The sequence below is a fragment of the Rutilus rutilus genome, assembly GCF_951802725.1.
Source record: "Rutilus rutilus genome assembly, chromosome: 13".
Lineage (NCBI taxonomy): Eukaryota > Metazoa > Chordata > Actinopteri > Cypriniformes > Leuciscidae > Rutilus > Rutilus rutilus.
The window spans coordinates 15,736,685-15,742,684 of NC_140218.1; the positions used below are offsets into that span (position 1 = coordinate 15,736,685).

At 35.9% G+C, this 6,000-nt stretch overlaps 1 long non-coding RNA gene across 1 annotated transcript; it reads left to right on the forward strand.

Moving 5' to 3' along the window:
- The first annotated feature begins 4,049 nt into the window (after window positions 1-4,049).
- Window positions 4,050-5,732, forward strand: LOC311302403. The gene is made up of 3 exons (XR_014629560.1): window positions 4,050-4,697; window positions 5,281-5,341; window positions 5,640-5,732. It is a non-coding gene; the product is annotated as an uncharacterized lncRNA (long non-coding RNA).
- Window positions 5,733-6,000: the final 268 nt, after the last annotated feature.

Below are 6,000 nucleotides of genomic sequence, written 5' to 3' on the forward strand. Positions count from 1 at the left end.
TAGGTTGTTTCTCCTGGTTGTTACCCCTTTATTCCCCAAACTTTACAAATTGTTCCCTTATACTTACATGCAAGTATTTTTTAGGTACACTATAATTACCGAAAGTTACACTGTAAAATCGCTTTAATTACGCAGTACTTTCCGGGCTGTAATCTAAAGCGTTACCTGTATTTTTTTTACCGTAATCAACATTACGCCACAATTGCCGTCAATTGAGCTTAACTTGTTCTCGACTCTGAATATTCCTTTAAGCGATGTAATAAAGCAATAAAATGTTCCTTTGGGTGAGTACATGACATAAACATGCATACACAAGGGTAAAGTGGCGCGAAGGATATCGCTGCTTACGCATGTAAGGCGTGTGCACATTTCCATCCATCTTTGTGTGAGAGTTTGACACAGTCTAAGTCAGACCTAAAGGGTGTGTCCATAACAAAATTTGAACTACACACATACCAAGCCGTCCAAGCCAGAGTGACCTCTCAACAGACACACACTCTCTGACACCTGGTTGTCGCGCCTGGGGGTGTTTAATTTCATCATGTGTAAAATATGATACTGCTATTAGCGATGCTAACACGTGCACACATATACAAAAACTACACAGTGTCACAGTGTCAAGTTGCCAATACTGGAAGCCACACTTTCACGAGCATTCATTTATTTCTATGCAATCAGCAGCATACAGTCAGTCAGTGCCTGATTGAGGTCATTTGAAGGAGCCTGTACTGAGTGGTTTTTGAGTGTGAACAGGCCTGTATAAACCAGCCATATGACAGTGTAATAGTCCTCTGGTTTAAGAATATTACTGGATCATAACATTTTACTGCAGCTCGGAAGGGTCAAGTACGCTATCACATTTTTCCACATGTGCAAAGTTTGCACCTGTTGTTTGGAACATGCATGATGGATCAACACGGCATATCTGAAATTAGCATTTCAGAAGAACTAAATGAGAATTCTTCTGTACATGCTTAGAATTGATGCACTTATTAAAGCTGATGTTGGTCATTTATATATAAATAGATGAAGGTCTTCGAAGTTTGTGGAATTGCACACACAGATCAGCCACTAGTCACGAGTCTCTCGCTGAAAACTGAGACCCACACAGAATTTGATCACTGGATTTACAGAAATCATTTTATTTTTAAAATCGAGTGTTTTCTCAGCATTGCAACATTGCACATCTAACCAGCTCCTGACAGACACATTGATTATTATTTGAATTATTATTTAGTGAGTCATTTAAATGTATTACTGTCTTTGAAAGGCAAATATACAAATGCACATCATTTCATATTTACATGCAATGCAGAGATTCCTCAACTAGCTCTTTGACTTATAATATGTTTACTCGAAGTATCCCCTGAGAATTTCAATTCAAGTCAATAATAATAATAATCATATGTTCTCTGATGTCAGTTAATGGTCCCATGATATTCAGGAAAACAAATATTTTTTTTACAGTACATTTTTTTAGTAAGCGTGTAGTGAGTTTTATTTTGATTGTTTTTATTTTAATGTTAAACTTTTATGATTTAATTACTTAATAGCTTTTCATTAAACTCATGAATCCCCTGCAGTTCCATCACGAACCCCAGTTGGGGAAACCCTGACATCATGTAATATTTAATGCACATTATGTTGTTGATAACATAGAATGAAATTTATTTTCTTTCTCTTTGTATTTATATATATGGTACAAGATCATCCTGTTTAAATCACTGTGATAAACGAGTTAGGTCAAAAGTAATCTAAAAGTAATCAAAAAGTAGTCTGATTACCTTAAATGTGCAATGTAATGGATTACGTTACTAACTAATTTTTGTCATGTAATTTGAAATCATTAACCGACAATTACTTATTTGCATTAATATCAGCCTTTTATTAGTGGTTTTTTTTTTTTTTTTTTTTTTTTTTACAATTGCAAATATATCACCTACACATTTTTTACTCTTAATCTTGTTTGATGAATGTATGTACTAAATGTAGCCTACATACATTAAATGTAACCTACACAACTTAATAAAAAAATACTCTTTTTTTGTATGAACTTTTTATTGTATTTATTTTTTACAATTGCAGGTACCCAACCTATACATTTTTATTCTAAACCTCACATTGTTTTATTAATGTTAACATAGTTTCCCCTATTACTGTAACATCAAAAGAATTAACTTTTTGTTAGGTTTCTGGTTAAATGAACAGTTACAAGATACTTGTAACTGTACTGAAAGCAAAGAAGAATTAGAAAAAAATGTCACCATTGCATAAAAAACTGGTTTCATAAGAAGGATCAGGACAGCAGATGAAAATACAATGAATAAAACTATTGTTCTCTGTGAGATGTTTTAACTCTCTTTACAGGGGAGTCTTCAGTTGTTTTTTCAAGGCCACAACATCTGATGAAGACCATGCAGAATCTGGAAAACATGTCTCTTTCTTTCCACCATGATGCAATACACATTTAAACGATTTCATTTCCTGTTCTCCAAAACGCTCCCAAGTCAAGCGTCATCTCAGCTCAACTCTGAACATTCCAGTCAATTGTAATTATATAACTGTTTGTTTCTATATTGGCCCTAGATTTATTATTAAATGTGTGTGTGTGTGTGTGTGTGTGTGTGTGTGTGTGTGTGTGTGTGTGTGTGTGTGTGTGTGTGTGTGTGTGTGTGTGTGTGTGTGTGTGTGTGTGTGTGTGTGTGTGTGTGTGTGTGTGTGTGTGTGTGTGTGTGTGTGTGTGTGTGTGAGAGAGAGTGTGTGTGTGTGTGTGTGTGTGTGTGTGTGTGTGTGTGTGTGTGTGTGTGTGTGTGTGTGTGTGTGTGTGTGTGTGTGTGTGTGTGTGTGTGTGTGTGTGTGTGTGTGTGTGTGTGTGTGTGTGTGTGTGTGTGTGTTGTAATTAAGTTGCCTACTTTATCATTATTTATAATTCATCTCTGCCTCAACAAAAAATCTCCGAAGGCATAAAAATATATTAAAAGCAAGATACGTTAAGAGCAACTTGGACACAATGAGTCTAAAGTTCTTCTCTTGTTGTGTACAGGGCCCAGCATAGTGTAAAATCATGACACTTGCATCATGAATAAAGAATGTTAACTGACCCATGTTATCTTCTTCTTGGACAAATGTCGCCCCCTGGTGTAATAATGATGACTAGGCTGAACATGTGTATATGTTGACATGTGTCAAGCTGGAAATGCAGCTGGAAAGACAGTGAAGCTTTTTTATATTAAATGTACACATTGTATAGGCCTATTATTTTGTCATTATAGTGCTAGTCATACATTTCATTACATATACATTAAATATATCATATATTTTAATAAATCATCCGATGTAAAGGTAATTTTGATAGAGTAGGCTACATGTGACAGGTAAATCTCAAAACAGAAAGGGACCCTTTAGACCCCCACAACTGTGTCAAAACAGTGATTTTCTCTGAAAATATATGTGAATCTTTTTTATGAAAATGCATAGCTAATCATGTTCACACTAACATAACAATAGAACATTTTTGAAATGTTAACGTGAACGTGATAAACACATGCATTTAAGGTAAAAATACCCACAATAGTCATGGGTGTCTAAGGGGGCTCTTTCTGATTGTGCTTTTCTTGCCAGATGAGGATAACATCAAAATGTCCTTTGCATCGTAAATTAAAAACATGTTCATCATGTTTGCAGCCAGTAAGACTTTCACCCGCCGAGTGGAAACGCCTTTTTCTTGCAGGGGTCATAGACAGTGTGTGGTCACATTCGATGACAGGATACTCAAATTTGTCGTACGATTTGAACGGCACGTCTTCACACCAAAATGTAGCGCAAAGGGAAATGCCTCTTCTAACAATCCAAATAACCCAGCAGTCGCGATGCATGTCAATACGGCTCTGCGACATGTGATTCGCTCGAGTGTTTGTAAACATGCGTCAAAAGCATGTGATTCTGCTGACGACATACTGCGTTCTAGACAGACAGCCAATCAGAAAACGGGGGTGTGTGAGCTGGGCGGGGCCTCGTTGATGCACTGTGGAACATTCTATTCGCTCGGCAACACGACGCTTTGCAATTGAAAAATGCAGTTCAAGTAATTATCATCCGTCGTTTGACATCATCGAGAGATAGAATAACACAACGACACGTGTTGTTCAGGTTAGTGGGGTATTTTCTATCTAGTGAAGTTGATAAGTACTTAACATTAGGCGTTGCGTTGTTCTAAATAATCCACCTTCAGGGAAAATGTTTTGCTGTTTTGTGTGACATGTTGATGAACTTTTGTATCACTGTGTTTTTGATCTAACGTTAATACAAAATAATGTATTTATTATTTTAAAAAACGTCATATATGTAGGTAAGTCAGTCTGTCCTGATTTGGTGCATTATAAGGATGCTGTCAGTTATGTGTATTGAGATGCTTACCTTGATTAGTTTTCATGGAAATGTTATCCTGAGTTAAATATAACTTAGCCTACAGGTGATTCTTAGAAAGAAACAAATCAAGGTGGGGTTTGCAGGGAAGAGGAGGGTTCTGCTGCGACAAAGGTGTGTGTGTGTGTGTGTGTGTGTGTGTGTGTGTGGCCTAGCCTACTTGGCGTGGCTAAGATAGGATGTTACGCAGTTCTTATTTACAAGCCAGAGTGTGCTTTGCCCTGACCTATGCATTATGTTTTCATCACGAACAGTCAGGAATACCATAACAGGTGAGCTCGGTCGTTTTTTCTACTTACGTTAATTAAAACATGTAAATTTTCCGGACAGACTTCAGTCGGTTAACCACATAGTTTGGTGCTGTCCTGAGCATACAAATAACCTCAGATTTGCATGAAAGGCTTAATACCTGTACATTTTATTATATGACTGGGTTTATGTAACCTATTGATTATGTGGTCCTTATTTTCATTTCTGCTTGTTTGCTGTTCCGTGAGGTAAATATATGAGGGTTACCCTCACCATCAGCCTCTTATTTCTCAGCTAATGATGTTTTTAGTCAAGTGCGCACCTTTTATTTCTGATGTAAACAAAGCAGGCATGTATTTTTCCACTGCCACTGGGTGGCGCTTTTTTGCGCCTGACTGCACAGTGGAATTTATTATTATTTTATTTTTTAAATCTATTTATTTAAAATAAAACAATTGTTTATTTTAATTTGTATTATCTTTTAATTAATATGCTTAAATAACTCTAATCTTTAAGTACTATATTAAAATATATGTATTACACACTAAAATAGTTTTTTTTTTTATTTACTTTTAATTAATTTTTTATCTTATTTGATATTTACAGTTCACAGTGAACCACTGACTGGAAAGCACAGACTATGGATCTGGACGGGTAACTTAAAAAGGTTGTAGGCTCAAACCCCACAAGAGATGATTCATGAACTATCATTATTGTGCCACTGAATAAAAGCACTTAACCTCAGGTTGATTTATGGGGACTGTCACTGCACCTAAAGCATCAGCTAAAATGATAAATATAATAATTAGAGTTACTATCCAAGAGAGAAGGATAAGTATTTTTAATGTTGATTCATCAGACAAACTCAAATATGTCACACAACTCACCATCATTTAGTTGTACAATATATATGTCTGTGTATAAAATGCAATTTATATCAATTTGTACCTATTTTTGTTTTGTAGTGAATCTGGGATGAAGAGCGACTGCAACACTTTAAAGGTATGTGTCCACATATTAGCAAACATCTTCAGATTATTTTTGTATAGATTTGTGACAAAAAAAAAAAAAACAGATCCTGTTTGTCACTTGTATTCTCTTCTTAAGTGTGGCACCATAGCGTGTTTACAGTGGCAATCTGCCAATCCAAGCCAAATAAGCAGAATAAGGTTAGCCATATCATCGTTTCCCTCCACCAAATTTAAATAATGGGAATTCACCCTCACGGTGTTTTATGACCCCTTATAAAACTCCTTGATGGCATGAGAATCAGCTGTCGTGGCATTTTTGCCAAGATTTTATTTGAGCAGACACTTTGGAAGCTAT